Genomic DNA, 21,690 nt, shown 5'->3' with positions numbered 1-21,690 from the left:
TCAAATATTGCTTCAAAGTAACCATAAGTAGTGTATTTATTGCTCAATTTAAGATTTTATAGGTGTTCTACATCCGGGACAATGGGACGAAATGAATCAATGAATAGTCATCAGTGGCCATTTATATTAAAAAGTCTTGAAAATGCAAGGAAGAGAATGTGTAACCTGTGTCTTCAAAGGTTTTTCACTGAAATAAAGGGAAAGCAATGTTTAAAAAGGGCGAAAAGAGCAGGACTTGCTTCCTAGATCCACAGGAGCTTAGAGGGGATGAAGGACCCACCTTTCATAAGGACAGTAGGATTACATATGAGAAATGAGAAGTTCAAGGCATGGAAATGAGAAACATAGATGGCCTGGATACTTCATTGTTAGGGAAGAACAGGGAGTGGGTCAATGTGTCTAGAATGATAACTTATCATGTGGAGAGGGAGTTGAGGTGACTGCTAGGATGATGCTTACAGGCTGCTAATTATTGCCTTATTTGAAATCACCATTTTCCTATTCAGAACATTAATTTAACTAATCATAATGCACCAACATCATTATGTTTTAATTGAGGTTAAACAGTGAAGTCTCGTATTTAATTAAAGGTGGGAAAATAAACCTATTATACAGTATGATAAAAAACCTTGCATGTGCCTGTTCCCTCTTACCCCAAGAATTACTTGGAAACCATTTCCAATTGACAAAACAAAACCCCTTCATTCCATAGTATTTGATTTTTATATCTTTAAGAGTGTATTCAGATGATTTCAGAGGATAGTATTAGCACAGTTAATTGGCAAATTCATTTGTGTCCCTACCCTTCAGTCCCACTGAAAACAAAACAACACAAAACAGTTTTCACCACAGCTGCACAAACCTTCAGCACTTGGTACCCACTGGGTGATTTTCTCTTATTTCTCTCTCTCTCTCTCTAGATATCTGGGTGTATCTGAATATTTGTCTTTAGTGGAAAAAAACATGATAAAACCCAAATCTAGTAGAATTGGTAAAATAAGAATCTAATATCTCTACCAAGCAAGTATCAGCAATAGAACCTTATTTTTCAATTTTAAATACTTATTAAATTCCCATGTCAAGCCAAGCCAAAATGTGGAGCCAGATGAAAAGCCCTGTGGGGTTCCTAGGCTAGAGATGCATGTGATCCCAACCATTGTCTAATTTTCTGCTATCCACTGAGAATGAAACAGATCAAAACAAGACTGAAAATGAAATCAGTGTTGGATGAGTGCAGCTGAATAATAGGCAGATGCTTATTATGTGTGGTGTTCACTGTTTCAGAGGAGAGAAAGACAGTTGCAGTGCTTACATATGAATGTCTCTAAATCAAGACTAATTCCATTTATACTTCCTACATTCCCTAAATAGCACAATAGTAAAACTTTGCCAGTATTTGCTCCCTCATTTATGTTCCTTACACTATGCTGAAAAGTCCCTTACCTACACCATCTTATTTAACTTTCATTTTACTGAAAGAGATTCCGCACACAAATTCTAGAAGTCTCAAAAATGTGTAATCATCTAAGTTCACATAGATTCTGAATGGAGGATATTGGGGTTAACTACAGATCTTTCTCCAAAGTCTAACACTTAATGATTATTTTATCTCCTAGTGAATCATTAACTATATACTCACATTAAGTTCTAATGCTTTTCTAGGTGCAATTAGTCCTACTATGTATTGACCCAATCCACAAGTATTAGGAAGGGTATAGCTTCAGCAGCATGACACTACATGTCTCCACCCAACACTAAATGTCCCAAATTTTGTCAAAGAATAAATAATAATTAGGGACTTTTTACTTTTATTGTGTAGACACAGTCTTCCTCAGTTAACCATTTCAATATTTATTGCCTGTTCTGGTTGTACATGCTTCCATATATGTAATATAATAACTTATTTGATCCCACTAACAGTACAAGGATAAAAAGGGCCTTTCTTACTCTGTGCTCAATGAGTAACTAGTTCTGGACTAGGTACTGCATCACAGTACAAAGAAATGACATTAGTTTCTAAGGAGCTTAGAAATTAGTTGATAAAGCATTTGCATATCTAGCACATGGAGGCTGTATTTCTCATATACAATTAAGTGCTACACTATGACTAGACCAAGAGAATTTCACAGAGTCTAGATGAATAGAGAAAAGTGATTGATGACTTCCTTTATGAAATGAAACTTCCTTTGGTATTAAAGGAGTGTACTCTTCATTGAGTGATCATTGTTAGGCAAGATGTATGGTATGTGGTAGATACTTTTCCTAAACTTACCCATTTGACCTTCATGAAGTAGGTATTATTATCTTTGCATATTTTATAGAGAAGGAAGCTGCCATTAAAAAGAAACTAAATGATTAACTTCACATTAAGTATTTGCATTACTATAGTTCCCAAATAATCAGAATCTACCTTTGTTGCTTTTTATACTACTTTACCATTTTCTCAATGATTGCTATATCTTCTATAGGTAGATAATAGTTATCATTTCTTGTCTGATAACATATCTTCTGCTTTACTTTGGAAGACTACACTATCCCCTTTGTCAATGTATGTCCTTCAGGTAGGACTGGCAGCTTTCCATCATCCCTAGGATTAGACATGTGCCAGCAAGACTAATCTTCCTGGTCACAGTAATTGTTTCAGGTAGTATAATTATTCAGGTATGTGTGTTGGGATAAAAAGATATTTCTCATAGAGATCTAATCTCTAAGGAATATGTTATTCAGCTGCTGTTGACTACCAAATGTGAAAGGGTAGCATGAAATGAGAAAGATAGCGTTAGAGAGAAAAACAAAAACAAAACAGGATCAAATGATAGAGACAGAAAGATTTGTGCATAAGCATTTACTTGCCTGACCATGCATAAATTTTTATTTTTGTCTCCACCAGTTGGATTTGATGTTCTGCCATATAAAATCAAATAAGCCCAGGCGTACATGGAAGATAGTCCAAGAATGCCTGACAATTTGAAAGTGTCAGGATGAGCCAAGGTTAGAATAAGGAAAATGGCATGTATTAAATAAAAATATTCCGAATGTAAGGCTAAATACAATGGGGGTACTCTATAAGAAGTGGTTAAGAGTCAAAATCTTCTGTTGACTTCTGCTTCTTGCTATAAAGGAGAATTTGACCTGAGTTGATGACACAGGAACATTCAAAGCAACAGAGCAGCAATGCACTGAATGTTAAAATTTACAGCAGAAATAATGTGCATCATATATTTGTGATAAAAGCATATAATTGTGGGTACTCTATCACAAATAGAAAATCTGTGAAATATATGTACAGAAACATTCAATGTATTATGCATAAAATAACATCCTCTAAAATGATATGATTGCAGCAACATAGTTTATTTTAAAAGACAAATACACTCTAAAAATAAAATGGGTGAACCAGAAAACACATTATTTGTTCAGGTTGTATTTTGAGGTCAACCGAGGTGCACTGCTAGTTTCTTGCAATTTGAGGGCCATTTATAAAAGTAATTTTCAAATGAGATTTAGGGAAATAGCAAAGCAAATCAAAATTCTTAACTTTCTTCAACAAAAAGCAGTAGCAATTTTTTTTAATCTTGTGTAAAAAGTCTCAAAACAGTAAAAATGATAAAGCAAATAGTTCATAAAGAGCTCCATGGCACAATTACCTTTGCTTTCGTTTGGCATATCAATCTATTCAAATAGATCTATTCAAATAAATGAATATAAATCACACGAGTTAATTCAATCTAAACTTTTTGTTGCATTATCTAAAAATTAATAGTTTTCAGTCTAACTCATTCAAATTAGTAGTTGAAATTTAAAAAAAAATAAAATTTAACAAATAGCTACTGAGTATACACTAAATACCTTGTACTATTTAATATTTAAAATATAAGAATAGATAAAATCGATCCAACCCATCAGGGAAGGGCCTCTTTTTCTTCATCTGTCAAATGGGGATGATAGTAGTACCTAACTCATAGGGTACTTGGGATTGGGAAATTAATTTATATAAAGCATTTGAAATAGTGGTTGGTGCTTCATAAATATAAATGATTGTTATTACTCTATGAATAAATAACATTCACAGAAGTGTATGGTAGCATTAAAGAATGACTAGTCCTACCTTGGGACTGAAGACGTCTTCACAATGAAGGCAGAATTCTAGCTAGATCTTTAAGGAGGAGTGGAAGTTTGATGAATGGAAAAATGTAGGTAGAATCTCTACCTACATTTACCTACATGTAGGTAGAATACCTACAGGAGAGTCTGATGGACCAAAATTCTGGAACCATGGAAGAGCTTGATATGCTCAGGGAAGGAGGGGATAATGAGGAGGATACATTAGCTCTAAAGGAATACTTGAATTTCATTCTGAGAGAGAGAGGGAGAGAAATTTTATGTGTGTAAGTATAATTTATTTTTTACAGACTAGTGATACAATATAGATTAATTTCAGAATCATCCCTAAATTTTCATGTGGATATTAACATACAGGAGAAGCATGGAATGGAGTTAGAATCACCTGACTTGAGACCCCATCTGATACTAAGTGAGTTCACTTTGAAAAAATGTGACTATTGAAGTAATATTTTTCTCAGAGGGTTTTCATTTGAAAGAGACATTTGTAGATACTCCTCACATTTTATGATACTATATACAGCTTATACATGAGTATATGTGTATATACTTATGAGTCATGAGTATATGTCTATAAAGTATTATATAGTATAATTACTAATATGCTGATGTGCATTTTAAATGTTGGCTTAATTAATGAACATAAATAATTGTGGAACTCATTAATGAAATAAAATATCAAGCGCAACCAAAGTAATTAAAATAACATAACAATACATTAATGAACTACCTTCACCCACCTTTAACATCTATCAACTCATGCCAATCTTGTTTCACTCATTTCCCTGTTTACATTCCCTCCTCTACAGATTAATTTGAAACAGATTCCAAAGAAATATTATTTAATTTGTAAATAATTAGCATATATCTCCAAGAGATAATGACTTCTTTAAAATCATATTCCCATTACATTGTAATAGCTAAAAAAATCAATATTTTAGAATATCCAATTTTTGCTCACAATTGTATTAGATTTGTCTATTAAAGTCAGCATTCAAATAAAGTTTGCATTGTAGTTGTTTGCTTGCTAATGTCTCTGTGTATTTATTCATCTCTTTGTTTCTTGGCCATTTTTCCTTGGTTGTATTGTTGATGACTCAGGTTGTGTGATCTATAATTTTGAGAAGTGTGGACATTGCTCTTACTGTATCTTTTAGGTATGTTTAACAAGATCTTCCAGTTCCAATTTATTCTGTCAATTGTTGGTTAGATCTAGAGGATGTATCAAATTTAGATATATCTAATTTTTTGCAATGGAAATAATTGTCAAGGACTTGAAAATAACAGTATTTTAAGTGTATCATTCCTTTCTCATTTAAGCTGAAGTACTATAAAAGAAATCCCCCTTTATCAACTACTAGGTTGTCCTGAGGTACAATGGAATACATGCTCAATGCCTTCCCTTTAGTTCCAGCTTTCAAAATCATGAGTTGGTGATTCTTTCCAGTCTCCAAAGGTAATCAATGCATCTTTAAAAATATTATGAACAAGTGAATTGAGAAACATTACGTGTTTTAAAGTGATCACTTGCTAATTTTACTGAAGTTGATTTTCCCATTTTGGGGAAAATCATTTTAGCAACATGTACAAGCGACTCCTATATGTTAATATCCACATTAGATTCCCATCCAGTGGAGTCTAATTTAAGTGGGCTCATGAATACTTTTGGAGCTTTCTTTTTGATATATGAAGTACTCTAGGTATCTTCTCCTGCGGATGTGGATTTCATCATTTCTCTAAGAATCTCTAGTTCCTTTTAGTAGAAAATAGAATTCATTCAGACTCAGAGACTAAAATCTAAGAGTTAAGAATACTTATTCCTATGGAGTTGGTCCTTAATTATAGTCTTTTAGTTGACAGAGCAAAGGATTTTTTTTTTTTAAATAAATTACATTGTGTGTTTATACTGATGACTGCAATTCTAGTTCAGGGCTATAGAATTTTAATTTAAGTTTACAGTTCTTCATTTTCTAACTCCCATGTTGAAAATCTTGGTATTCAACAGCATAAATGTGATTATTCATTTGCTTCAACCCATCTACATATAAAATACATATAAAACACATACTACATATAAAATATTTTGATTACTCAAAAACAATTCATAACCATAGAACAGCATAAATGATTATTCATTTGCTTCAACCCATACTACATATAAAATACATATAAAATACATACTACATATAAAATATTTTGATTACTCAAAAACAATTCATAACCATAGAAACAAAAAGTTGTACCCTATTTGTGTACAATGAATCTCGATGCAGTCTGTAAACATAAAAATTAAATAAAAAAACTTAAAATATTCATAATTTACTGTTTTTGAAGTTCATCTTGACTTTAGGGTGTATCTTACTGTGAATACTGTTTCGCTATTAGAATAGGTCTTCTTTCTATGGTAATGCCATCAAATGGATATTTAGTTAGTTTTATTTCCTTTTACTTTTAAGTTTAAGAATTTTAAAATTTAAATCATATTTTATAATTATGTGAACCACATACATGGCTTCAAAGTCAAATCTATGTATTCAAAACACAGACTATTGAGACTTGAGAAATGTTGGAACCACTTTGCATCAGGGGGATTTGGGGGCAGTTGCTGAATCCATACTTTGAAATCATTAGTTTCTGTGAAAGACTGAAGGATCACCAATCTAGAATCACATCTTGAATGACACGGAAGGGAGCTGGATAATCACTGAGTACCAAGGGAAAACAGCAATGTGAGAGTATTTGAGAAACTGTTCAGATCTCTCTTATTCAAAAAAAGTAAATTATCAAATAACATTATGAAAGATTTGAAAATTAAGGAAAAATATCAGCCACAATTTCTTTCTACCTTTGTGATATTTTATGTTTCTGGTTTACAGAGTTGACATTAAGAGGTTATTTATCACTTGCTAGTTTGCACTTTCATTTGACATTCTGTTATAAACATTTTCCATGTTGCAGCATATTCTTCCTATTATCATTTTAATGGCTGCACACTGTTCCATACAGTAGATAGACTAATTTAATTAATGACTGCACCACTGTAGAACATTCAGGCAGGTTCTAATTTTTGTGCTGTTATAATATTCTTGCAATGAGCACACAATGCTTTTAAAAAATAAGCATTGTCTTTAGCTTTGGCAGCAGTAGCAAGTAGTATTTTTGATCATCTAGGTGCAACATACCAAGTACTGTTCACCAATTAGATTAAATATTTACCAATTAGAATGTAAGGAATAGCAAAGACATTAAATATCATTGTTACTCAGCTTCTAAGAGAATAGATGGAATCCAGTGGTATCTGGAACATTTGACCTGAAACTGTCCTCTGACCAGATAAATTTGGTCTTATATTTACCATGTTATAGTTTGCTACTCCAAATAAAATAAGTACTTTTACCTTTTTTTCCCTCTTGCTGATCATACCATATACCACCTTGTTAAAACACCCCATGCTGGAGGTGTATGACTGGCTAGTTCTTCCTGCAGACCTAGATTTCCTGTAGGTGAACTAAACATGGCACACATTCTGCTAAAGTGATCAGTCACAGCACTGAACACTAAGGGAGCTCTGTGGTCTTACATAATAATTGCACAACAATCAAGAATTCTGGTAGAGGGGATGAGATGGGAGTTTGGGGATAATGGCAGGAAGAGTACTGTAAGAAGAAAATATGGGCTATATGGATACATGGAAGGAATTAGGAGAGCCCAGGGGACCTGGGATACAAAATTGGAGTGTTGCAGAATCCTTGAGTGACAAGGCTCTGGATATTCACTGGGTGGCATTCCTAATTTGAGTCAATGCCCAGTGTCTCTGTATGTTTAGGTCTGTTAGAGTATAGGAGTAAGAATATTTCAAGAATAGGAAAGGTGAGCCATGTGCACAGCTGTGGTACAGAATGCCTATCAGAAGATGAGGTATGATGACTTTCTGGGAGGCAGAGAATTAAAATGTATTTTCCAAACTTGTTGATCATGCAATATCATTTAAACTCACAGAAATATTAATGGATATTTTGTAAGTTATAAGGAAGTCTGTGACAGATGACATTAATTTACTCATATTGGGACTTGAACTAAATTGAATAATTAACTATTATTCAGATATTTGATTCCTGCCAGATTAATTTCTTTGCAAAACCCCAAAAGTGCCTACATTTTGAATTAGAAATTCACATTCTTCATGAAGCAATTTTTCACCAAAGACAATCCCTGCTGAGATTTAAATGAGTAGGACTCTAGTCATCTTGGGGCATGAAACACATGTCTAACTTTCTCATCATTTTATTGGAATATTATTTTATTCAAAATTTGACCCACTTCATTAAGACAAGAAAATCAAGTGAGTGAGAAAAGCAAGTTAAGATAATTAGTTAGAATTTTTCATTTTCAAAGTTCTTTGCCAACTTTAATCATTAACCTGGCCTTTAACAAACTCGAATGTTCTTACTGACAGCCTGACTCTCATCCTGAACTCTCCAATCTAACTAAAATTCTCCTTTCTTGAGATAAACTGTACAACGCCTCTTCAACCATCTGAGTGTCAGGGGAGAGTATGGACAAATAGACTAGTAGTCCTGTTGAGATAGGCAACAGGCTACACTTGATTAATAGTAAGATGAGGAAGTCATTTTATCCTCTCTTGGAGCTATCTCTTAGAATCAAGTTCTGAAATTCACAGCAAAGTTGATGAGCCAAAGGGTGATTTTGAGGGTTTTCTTATTTCCTTATCTCTGTTAGAAATACTAAATCTCACCTTTTCCAAGATTCCTAAGCTGATCAGCTCAGAAGAAACTGGTAGGTTATTATCTACAATTATTTTATCATGACACACAACACAGATGGTAGCTCATGTGCTACTTCTTCCCATAGGCTGGTTTAGATAGCTTCTCAGGTGTTTTGGATGTGCCACCAAATTTGAGAACAGCTGGCTGGTGGAAACAAGATGACACAGTATACTCATTGATAAAATAAAAATGATAGAGTAAAAGATTGCTTATGTTACTTTAGTTTTTCTTAAAAATTCTATTCCTTTTGCTTTTAAGTTAGATCATTGTGAGTCTACCTCTATGCCTTTGCTGAATTACCTAATGAAGTCTCTCAAAAACTAATTTGGACTTATAGATTACAGAAAAACTTCTAGATAATGCAAAATCAAAGTCATAACATATTTTAGAAGATGTTTCTCAGTATACTTTTAAAAATTGCTCTCAGAAAGATTAAGTCCTCTAAAAATACAACAAATTCTTATTAACCAATAAGAAAGTGGATTTGGGTTATGAGCTTTGGGAAGCTCAAAAAGAAATAAAAGTGGGTAAGAGTATTTGAAAACCAGTTTAACACTATTGATAAAAAAATACATATATTTGAAATAGTAACAGCACAGTTTTGAGTATCAGATGTCATTAAACTAGCAACAATTAATAGCAAATCAAACTAAGAAGCAAAACCAAAGAAGTCCAATGGTAGTGAGGTGGTGAAGAATTTATATTGCCAGATTGTTGCCAATTGACATAGCTATTCTGAATATTGGACAGTAGGGACCTAAATTTTTAAAAATGTGAATACTTACTGAATCAGCATTTCTAGGAATTAGACTAAAGAAACAATTTTTCAATTATTCAAAGGGGTTCATATACAAATTCATAGAAGCAATTTTGTATGTTATTCAAAATCTGAAGACAAACTCAGTTACCATCAATTAATATATTTTGGATTTCCTTTTAATAAACTTTAATGTAGCCATGAAAACTAATAATGTGAATAGATACTTATCTACATAAATTGATGTTTGATATATAGCAATGAAAAAATGCTATAAAATCACATAGGTATATATAGGCATACATACATACACACACACACACACACACACACACACACACATATATACACACATAAATATAAGTTTCTTCAAAGTTTGATGAAATTTGGAAGATTATAAATAAAGTTTTAAGCAATAGTTCTCTCTTGGAGCATACTTTTTTCCCTGATTCTCTGTGTAGGTAAACATTATAGTTAAATATATATTATTAATTAAATTTTAAAAAGTTAAAATCAGCTGTCACCTAGATGAATATAGTAAGAAAGTATACTATTTCAAAATCTGTTAACTCTTAAGAGTTTATTTCAGGCTCTTGGAAAGACTCAGAAGGAAAATTGGAATGACTGATTCAGGCAGGAGTTTTATATTCTGTACAGTTCAAGTCAATGCTAATAAATCTAAACAAATTCCAAAGTTCTGAGGCAAGCAATGTCTGACTTGGAAAGGTCAGTTAATGAAATAAAACCTGGTTAGTATCAATTCTCATCCTCCTCATCCCATTCTATCAGATCATTTAAAATTAAATGAGAGAACAAATATATTAAAATAAAAACAATGCTACATATTAGCATTCTTCCCATCTCAAGCTTTCTTTAAATCTCAAAAGAATAGCTGCCAACCCCACTCAGGTTCCAAAGAGAGGCCTGTGGCACCAGATCACCAGAGCAGGACTTGCTGATGAGGCCCAGAGTCACTTTTCCACCTAAGCTTATCTCACTATCCTCCCATGAAGGAGATTTGAGAGACTGAATTTGCTGTAAATCAGAAGAGAGTTTTGGCAAGATTTTTCAGAATACTCTGTGATGCCTCCAACCTTTCTCCCACTCCGCCATGGAGGAGGAGTAGAGAAACTTTTTCTTAGTTTCAAGATTAAGGAAAGAAGTTTCAGTGCTTCTACTTAGAAAGTTTGATACTTGCCTCTCTACAGCTAGATACTCGTTCACTAGCATCTAATTGATGCCTGTTCTAATGCAGAACAAAGAATTGCTGCAATGAAAACTTCATGAATTTCCAAAATATATGAGAATATAGTTTAGATATTCTAGGGATTAAATGTGGCCAAGATAGGAGAGGGAGGAGAAAGAAGCAGAGGGATATTCCAAAACTATCTTAGAGGAGGTAGGAAAGCTCAAAAGAGATTTGTGTTGAATGGCTAGGACTGAGGGAGAAGTCAGGAGCCAGAGGAGGTGGATTTGCTGGCATGAAGAGAACTTCAAACCAGAATATGGAGTTTCTGATGAATCCACATTTGTCCCTATAGCGTTAACTTTAAGAATGTGCCACCGGGCATGGTGGTGCACACACATAATCCTGGTGATTTGGGAGGCTAAGACGAGAGAATTGCAAGTTAGAGGCTAGCCTCAGTAATTTAGTAAGGCCCTAAGCAACTTAGTGAGATGCTGTCTCAAAATAAAACATAATAGAAAGGTCTGGGTATGTGGCTCAGTGTTAAGTGACCCTGCTTTCAATCCCAGGTACCAAAAAAAAAAAAAAAAAAAAAAAAAAAAAAAAATTAATAAATAAATGTGCCAAGTTAAAAAATAACACCACTCCTTGCTGACCATGTTCCTATTACCCATGGAGGTCTATGAATGATAGAGGAGCTACTGTGGAGAAATGACAAATGTCTCTTGTGACTCTGTTTTTCCAAATCCAAGGCCCTCTGGAGCTAGAGGAGGAGATGTGGTTTTACTTTACAGCAAGTGGACCATTTTGATTACTCCTTTTTTGAATTGTGAGTACTCTTTAAAAGGGTTGGAGGGATTTTTACTTATCCTAAAATAAACAGAAAATTCAGTTGTTTTCCTCACACCTGAGTGTTCATACATTATAAGGAAAAAAAAAGAGTAGCACCTTTTTTTCATATTTGTTTCCATTTATCTCCTCTATTTCTGTTTCTCATTTAAAATAAATCAAAGACATCTGCAAAGTTTATTATGTATTTCCTAAGAATAAAGACAGTTGCTTCTAGGACTAGCCTATTATTGGGACTTAAAAAATGAATCAATAGTTTCATATCTTCTAATATTTAGTTAACAGAAAATTACCTAAATGTTGCAGTTTTCAATCTGACTTTATATACTTGCACTTATGTCTCTTTAGTCTCATCTACTCTAAAATATCCTTTTCATTGCTTTTCATGGTATTGCAATGTGGAAGAACCCAGGATAATATTATTATTGAATATTTCACAATCTATTTTTGGCAAATTGTTTTCCAACTTATTCCAACTTGATAATTTTCTTTGTTCCCTACATTTTCTATAAAATTAAGTAATTAGTTTCAGGCTAAAATTTATTTTTCTATTTTTGAGAATAATTTGTAGGTAGTATTTCTTTGCTATGTCATATCAGATTGCCCTGACATTAGAGATCTAAACATACTCACTTGGTTAATATTGTGACTTTACACTTCCCCTTTGTAATCATTAAGAAATCTGTGATTAGCCTGTTCTACACCACTTTTGAACTGATGGTTTTAGCATTCATTAGCAATATGTTCCTTAATAAATCACATTATTACAAGTTTGTAAAGTGGTAATTTTACAAGTATTTTTTTTTCCTTCTACATTTATTAGCTAGATGTTTCCTGCAAAGAAAGAGTCTCTATTTTCTTCTCTTTTGCTTTCTTTTGTTTGAGCATAACTTTGTACTTAGGGATTTTAACTTGTAGTAAGGATTATGATTAAATACCATTTACTTAGCTTTGCAGTTAAATTTATACACACTTGTCAATGGATGCTTCTTTAAGTTGGCTCCTTTATTCAGTTTTGAAAACATCACAGTAAGTGCTTGCTTATTTCCTTTTGCCAGGATCCCCTAGAATTTTCTAAATCACAGACCTGAAATCAGTCATTCTTTCAAATACATCTCATTCTCTTCATAGAACATGGTGTTTAGAAGGCAACAGCTAGAGAGCTAGGTGTGTCATTGCTACTGAGGTGTTGTTGCTTCCAGTGTTCTTAGTGGACAGACTCGGCACATATAGAAAATTAATTACTTTGCATTGATATTTCCATTACAGATTTAACATTACAGATTTTTAATTCTTTAGGTTTTGTTTTGATTATTTTTCCTTTTATTACATTGAAAATCTTGGTTCTTAACTTTTTTGTGGATTTTAAATTAATGGATTACAAGTTGATCTATCTTAATTGGGTACATGTGTATTATTAAACTTAATGAGTGAAATTTAGATACAACCTCTTGGCAGATTTGCTCTATGTATGTATTTAAAAAAAGATTCCACTAAAATTTGGAATGTTGGGTTCAATAGCTATTTGAAACAATTCTTTAATTTGCATTTTTTTAATTCAAATTAATTTAGTTCTCAGTGTTAAATTTTAACACGTATTTTGTATTTTTTGGTAAGATTTTGATTTTCAAATGTGCATAACCTTTACATAGCTCAAAAGTTAAAGCAATTTAACAAGTATATTCACAGAGTTCTCATTCCTGTCCACCTCATTTCCTATGCTAATGTGAAGTTACTTGAGGGACAATGGTCATGAGGGATAAGGATTATCTTCATAAACACACATGGCACAGAGTGTTAGAACCATCTTTTAATCCCTGGCAGTTTGACTGCAGGGTTAAAGCACTTAGCCACCTTGGAAAGGTGTTATAGATTTAACACTGTGAGGAAAATAGCGAGCACAAAAAACTTGAAAATCATAAGGGTCTATGGATTACTTTCTGTGTGACTTTGAGCAGATTTCTTAACTTCTCTGAGCTTTGTTGTCCCAAATTAAGAATCAGAAATAATAATGTTTACTTTGCGGAAAGGTGACAAGGTATAGAGATGATTAATGCAAATAAAGTAGATTGCTAGGCATGTAGCAATTACTCAGTGAATGATACCAATTATTATAGCTATTAAAACTATAATAATCAGTTGTATGGTCATAGGGAAAGACAAATTAAAACTAAAAGATGTAACTTCATATTAGGATAGGAAATGAGGCAAATACAGAGGAGACCTCTTTGAATTTATTTGTTAAATTGTTTTAACTTTTGAGCTATGTAAAGGATCTTCATATTTGAAAATCAAAATCTTAGAAAAATTTGTTGAGTTTCTTATCATTGAACTATGTTGGGTTCTGATGCTATATTGATTTCATGTAATAAAATTAGAGTTTCCTAAGAATTAGTAAATTGAGTCATCAAACTGAAATAGCAAACTAACTTCAGATTCAGGATGGTAAATTATGGTTTCAAAAGGAAAAAGAATCTAAGAGGAGTGGACTGACATCACTTTTATGTTTTCAAAATAGTTGTAATATTTGAGTCAAAAAGAAAAGTTCTATTACCAAAAGGCAGAGAGAAGCAGCCAGATAATTTCTGGTTGAAGTGAGTTTTTCTTGATCTTATGTTAGTTTAATTTGCTCATTGTTTCCCTTTTCTGTTTGCAATATAAGATGTTCATATGCTCTCTGTGATTTAAAGAATTTTCATCGTGTGTTTAACACAAAGAAGGGTGAACTGTGCAGAGGTAGAATTTAATTTGTATAAAATCCTCTTAATAGCATGGTCTAATTAAGGCACCCATTAAATTCATGTAATGCTAATTTAATTTGGAAGCAAATGTAATTGAGCACTATTGAATTTCTTTTAACATAAAATTAACTCAGTGGACATAAAATGAATGTGCTAATTGGATATTGTTATCAGAAATATATGAATGAAAATCATGAATGCTATCTTGATATCATTGGTTTACAGAATAACAAATATTCAACTTATGTTTACTAGCAAATATATATGTAAGACTGTTAGTGACTGTTTTTCTGAAGAGGAGGTCATTCTATAAATGCTTTTCTTACAGTAGCAAATGCCTCAGTCCTAGCTTTAGAGAGTTTGTTATATTGCTGAAATTTATGATGATGTCTTGAGCACACTGAATTATGTTAACACCATATATTTCAAAATGTTTGATCTCAACACCTCTTATAAAGGGTGATTTGAAAAAATCCTTCATAATTATTTAGAACTTTGCAAAACATGTATTAACATTGATTATACTCCTTGATACTTATTATGTGAGGAATTTGAACTGACACATTTAAATAATATATATTCATTAATTCATTTAAAATAACAAATTCACATTAACATGAATATCATAGTTTATATGAAAATGACTATATTCTTCCACACAATAATGCAGAGTGTGAAGTTTTGAAGTCTGGTTTAATAAAAGATATTTGATTCCTATTATTTTCCACTGCATTGAATCTGTGATGATATATAGCTTTGGTTGTGGCTTTGGTTGAAGTATATAAATAAAATACAGGCTTCTTACATACATTTGTAATTGGAAAAATAGGATTGGTTTTCTGTAGTCTTTATGATTTGTGGCTATTTTTCTTTTATGCAATACCAAAGTTTTACAAGAGGTGATTTCTTAAAGAGTATTGGTAATGTGGTATATGGAATGATACTAATTTAAGTGTTCACATTTGATTTTACTTTGAATAAGATCTTTATTCATGTTTAATTTTGTAAGATCATACATTGATCATAGTTTGCTGGGCTATGTAGAGTTACCAAATGCTGACAGATTACATCATATATTACTTGAAAATTGTATTACACTGTTCTCAACAGCAAAGTCTCTAAGTGCTGGGAAACTGGCAACATCTGATTGCCAGATATACATTTTTCAGAATTTAAACTTCCTTAGGAGTTGTCAGTTGTTTCTTCATGATAATAGATCCATTAGTTCATTTTTGAGAAAATGTCTACCAAGTACCTGAGTACCTCACTCTGAATACCTTTGGTTTATTAGATTTCTTTCAAATAAAAATCATTTTAATAAAAAAAAATAGCTGGTTCACTTAAAAGTCAAATAATTACAGAATTGATTTTCCTTGAATAACCACTATGCTTCAATAGGCAGCAGAATTATCCTATACAAACTTCTCATTTTATCAGAATGTTGTTGATCTAAGGGTTAATGTGTAACTAAAATTAATAATGCTTACAGAATCAACAAGAATATTCTTAAATAATATTGGCATTTCCCATCCTTGCAAGTAAATGCCTTCAAAATACAAGGCCTTCTTGAACTGTTTGGTGCCACCTTCCTGAATCTTGCAAAGACAGCCACAGTTTTACCCATGATTGGTTTTGCATCATTAGTAAAATGTCAACACAACCAAAAGGTCAAATAATATCTTAGAATTATAAGAAACAGTTTGACCTTGAAGACCACTGGAAAGAGACATGGGGGAAACCCAGTGGTCTGAACCATGCTTTGAGAACATTATAAAAGGTCCATGTATTCCCACATGCCTTTAAACCAGGGAAGAGACATTTGCAAGGAAAGTTGGGATCATTTCTATGATGTCACTTATCTGGTGAGTCTCTGGGCAACTTACTAATGAATGCCAGTCCCTGCCTGTCTCCACCTTTCCTTTCCTCTCCTCTATTCTAACCCCCATACCTCACAGACCACAAGGCACATAAACAAACATAACAGAATATCTTAATAAAGAGTTTGGGCCAGATTTTTTGGTGGGGGAAGGGAAAGTATAAAAGGAAATAGACTAAAAAAATGTTTAGAGCAAGTGAATCTCTGTGAGTAAATATTCAGATAATGTCAGAGTCAGAATATATGTTAGCCTAAGCTTTTCATGGAGTAGCAGACTTGTATACTGTCAAATTTTACACAGGTGTTGTTAGTGTGCAGGCCTATTAACTTTGTTTCAAAGAACTGTCTTGAAAGGACATGACTATTAACAATTACTCCTGCTTCTGTTATCTCAGGCATCCATACCACAAAAATCTAGTTTGGTATAGGAACACATCAAAAGGTCCTGCAGCTTCCCAAAGGGTGAGGTTCTTAGGGTTGATTTATTTATTGAAAGCAGAAACTAAGTATTCTGCAAACATGAAACCCTGGATGCTTCATTCAGTCTTTCATTTTCATTTTTAAAATACTACCTAAACTACAGATTGCCTAGGAAGAAACTAAGAATGCAGATTATTCTCCATGTTTTTGAGAATTTGGGGGTAAAATGAACTTCAGTAAGAAGAAAAAATTGATCCTGGTCCCAAATCCACACATTGCAATTTGTTGGAATTTGATAGATTCCTGAGTCACAAATAATTCAGAGAAAGAGTGCCATTCAAATACTTGGGGAGTGAGGGAAGTAAGGGTGAATAGCATCACTTAACAGGTTGAAAACCTGCAGTGGTGGGACTTTACACTATTGCCACATACTGGGAAAGATGACCCAGAGATAAAAATGTGGAGGAAATGATTAGAAAATTAATGTACATATTGTCCTTTGCTCAAATACTTGGTTTTTATTACTCATTATTTAAAGAATATTGTTTTTCTTTGACTAGTTTGAAAGAAATGCTTGCCGAAGGTGGAGTAAAATTCTAGTATCTTATTTTAAGATCCTTGAGCAAGTAAAGTTTATTTAAAACATTTATCATGCTAAGTGAGATAAGCCAATCTCAAAAAACCAATGGACGAATGATATCACTAATAAGAGGATGATGACACATAATGGGGGGTGGGAGGGGTTCGTGTTAGGGTTAGAGTTAGGTTTAGGGAGGGGAGCAAGAATGGAGGAAGGAAGGACTGTATGGAGGGAAAAGAGGGGTGGGAGGGGTGGGGGGGGAGGGAAAAAATAACAGAATGAATCAAACATTACCCTATGTAAATTTATGATTACACAAATGGTATGCCTTTACGCCATGTACAAACAGAGAAACAACATGTAACCCATTTGTTTACAATAAAAAAAAATACTTAGCATTGGGAAAATGACTAAAAATGTATAATATTGATAATCATGTTTCTTTAATACTTTTGCCACATAGTTTAAAATTACTAGGTAAAAGAGTATTTTCCTGTAGAACAAATGTCACAAGATTAAGTATGTAGAGAAGGTCTCTGATCTGTTACCTTTACTGTTCTCTTCTAGTCTACTCAGAAACTGGTTGAGCATAATGTTGAATTGTTAAAGATGTCCAGGGAAAAATAAGTCCTCCCAGTGTACAGAAATCACATTTAAGATAATTCTTTTTCTACTGTTTATGGTACTACATTATAATTATACACAGTGGGTTCGTTGTGACATATGCATATAAGCACATAACATAATTTGCTCCAATTTATTCTCCAGTATCTCTCCTTTCCCTCTCCTGCTTCCCACTCTTCTTCCTCTACTCTTCTGGTCTCCTTTACATATTATTTACATATTATATGCATGTACGTCATTGGTGCATTATAATTATACATAATAGTGGGATTCATTGTGGTGTATTCAAGCATAAAACAAAACTCAATTGATTTTATTTTCTAGTTCTTCTTTTTTCTTTCCTCTTTCTTCTCTTCCCTTCAGTCCCCTACATCTATTTTACTGCTCTCCCTTCTATTTTCATGATAATCTCCCCCTATTTTTTAATTCCCTTTTCTTTGTAGCTTCCAAATATGAGAGAAAACATTTGACCCTTGACTTTCTGAGTCTGGCTTGTTTTTGTCAATATGTTGTTCTTCAGTTCCACCATTTACCAGCAAATGTCATAATTTCATTCTTGTAGTATATATGCTCAGTGGATCAATACCACATATTTTCACCAATAAGATTTATTTCATAAAATAAGCTATCAGTTAATTTGGAAAAAATTCAAGTTTAAGAACTTTTTTTTTTCTGGTTCCAGGAATTTCTAAAGATGTTGAACAAATTTTTTTCTTAATTTTATGCTTTTATCTTATTATACATGATTTTCTCAGGAAAATTTTCCCCAATTATAATTGTAATGCAATAATTATAATTCCCAAATATTTCTTCTTGGAAGAAAATGTGATTTGAAAAGAATTTCTACTAAAATTTGTTAATATGTGGAATGAAAATCTTCCTCCTTTCTTTTCTTTTTTCCTTTTATTTCTGCTGGGGATAAAACCAAAGTCCTCACCAATGTTAAGCTAATATTCTACTACCAAGCTATACTTTCACAACTTGGGATGAAAATTTCCATGAAGATTCCTTCTATTTAATATTCTTAAATTATGGGAGGAATAATAGAGGAACAATGGCACAAATATAATCTACTAATCAGAATGACGAATGGCTTACAATGGGGTTTGATTCTGTTGCTATTTCTATCACTAGCAAATTGTGAACTTATGCATGTTTTGGAAAAGTAATGCATAAATGATTCTGCAATTCAAGATTTGCTGAGGCAGGTGGAAGCTTGAAAACAATTGTTGAACATAGTTTAGATAGACTGTGGGTTCACTTACTGAAGCATCCTTGGAAGGGCCAGGAAAACACCAGAGTCTAAAGCAACTCAGAGATGATCACATCCATTAGTCACTGTATTGTAACATCAGAATCATGCTTTGTCTCTCCTAATAGCTTATATTTTTCACCATTTTGTTAGCTGCTAAGGTTATGTGACATTTTTTATGTAAATATCTATTTCCTGTGACTCAGGGATAATTTCTATTATTCCTAGTGTATGTAACAATATCTCTGATTCTCCCATAGTCTAGTCACACCTTAGGTCAGTAACCTAGCTTCTTTCAAATCCCTAGAAACCATCTGGTTATGATAGCCATTCCTTGACTACTCCTGTCTCCTCTCCATTTACCATCATGGTAACCTCTTGCTACGGTACATCAAGGGCACTTTTGGAAGTTGCCTCTTTTAATGTATTTCTTCCAATCAATCATAGAATAACATTTACTTTGAGGGATTCTTTGGTTTAATGGACTACTTAACTTACTTAAACTTTCCTTCTTGATATGCCTTAGGAAAGGGAGAAGTAGAATGCAAGCTATTAAGATATCCATATAACTTGGTCTTGAAACAAAGGAGAGAGAGGTATTGTTCTGTTCTAACAATATTTCAAAAGAAGTCTGCTAGGCCATGTTGCAGAATCTTTTAGGCAGTTTCTATACCTCCATCATGGTTCATTTAATTCTCTAATTTTAATTGTCTGTCTGTCTTGAAGAGAAGGAAAACAAAAGATGAACAACTAATAAACACTGCATTTCACATGTCAGGGTATTTACTTTCACAATAATCAATGAGAGACTTGTAATTATTTCCACTTAACAATAGCAAAATGGTGGCTCCAGAAAGATAAACAATGTTCTAAAGAATTCATTATTGGTGAGTCTATCTAAAATTTGTTTTTTAATTTCTTTATCCATTCCATGCTGCTTTGTATTTATTATCATCATTTCATTTCACAAACATGTTTTGATTCAGACCTTTCTCTTTCTCCTTGATAGTTCCTTTGTTTTTAGTACTGCTTTCCATATTCATGACCAGCATATCCTTCTCAGTATGTAAGACAATGACTCATTAGAAAAGTCATGAATGGCTACTTCCAAAACTTCCAAATCATGCAAACTTATGTTAGTAACAGATACAATGATCTGGTGGACACTGCCAAAATGGGCACTGCACATATATATGATTTTAAATATTTTTCTAAATTTTACATGATCTCAGTGTCTTGTCTTCTAACTTGATTTAACTGATAATGATCCCTGGCCACAAGTAAGGTCTATTTTAAACTTATAAATGTTCTCTAATGAGGAATTTTTAAGAGTCCAAATAAAAGCCCACTATTCTGTAGTTAGAATAATTCTGTGAAATTAACCATGTAAATGCTCAATGAAGCAAATGATTAAAGAAGAAATGAATAAAAATATAGATTAAAATGGATAAAATTATATTTTATCTTTTTGGTGCTGCTTATAAATCATAATTAAATTCTGTTGGTTCAAAAGCATAAAACCAGTTTCATCACTTATCAGGAGTGAAAAATAATGCTGATATCTTTTCTTAGTTTTAGTGATAAAGTAGGATCTACTTTTTCACTTAAAAAATCACTTAGTACATTATTCTTTAATATTTGCTTTCTTGATGATCTTGACAATAATAACTCTAAATTTGATAATTTTAAGCCTTTGCCTTAATGATAACTTCAGACACAGATCTGCAGCCAGAACTAAAATATCTTTGTAATTGAGAGTCTTGCTACCTTTTCTAATGAGGGCAATATACACAAGAAATAATCATATTTTTAAATTGGCATTTAAAATCCCAAATGTACCCATAGTTCTCTTTAGCTTACTAAGCTCTTTAACATATATGACCTCATTTTTATAATTACAGAGTATGGAAAATAACCTAATGTAGGTATTATCACAACCATTTAACAAGGTAGGAATTGATAATAAAAGAGGTTAAATGGCATTTTCAAGTTCCTTGACTAAGGATTTTGACTGAAATCCAGATGGGTCGATTTCAAAATCCATGTTCTCTTTTGAAATGCAATGCTTCCCATGAATTAAAAAAAAAAAAAATTACACTAAGAACTAAGTAGGATTATATTTTCATGCATATCTAGTAAGTCATCCTGAAGGAGTTACTGTGTACCAGGTTTGCCCCAGCAGGAACGGTGCAGATGGTGGAAGAAGCTGCTGAGTGCCCCAGGGTTGCAGGCATGTCAGCAACTCTGGATACCTTAGTCAAATTAATCGCTCTCCAGACAGCCGCAAAAATCACTCAACTGTGGGAGAGAGGCACAGAGTGAAAGCCTGGCCTATCAGGAATTCCACCTGGTCTCTGAACTCCCCCCCACCCACTTCCCATGTGTCTCTTCACCAAGCATCTGCATAGCACAGATTGAAGCTGTCCATCTATTGTGTCGTTGATACCAGTATTTGAATGTGCAAAACTGAAAACAGAACCTAGCTATCATGGCAAC

The 21,690-nt window shown here is 33.0% G+C and overlaps 1 protein-coding gene across 1 annotated transcript in view; it reads left to right on the top strand.

The window, feature by feature from the left end:
• Dpp10 (dipeptidyl peptidase like 10) overlaps nucleotides 1-21,690 on the top strand; it is a 1,299,115-nt gene that overhangs the window by 178,207 nt on the left and 1,099,218 nt on the right. The gene's annotated exons all lie outside the window — the stretch shown is intronic.

The sequence above is a fragment of the Sciurus carolinensis genome, chromosome 3 (genome assembly GCF_902686445.1).
Source record: "Sciurus carolinensis chromosome 3, mSciCar1.2, whole genome shotgun sequence".
NCBI lineage: Eukaryota > Metazoa > Chordata > Mammalia > Rodentia > Sciuridae > Sciurus > Sciurus carolinensis.
Note: the sequence above shows the minus strand (reverse complement) of the source record. Positions and strands in the feature narration are given on the sequence as shown.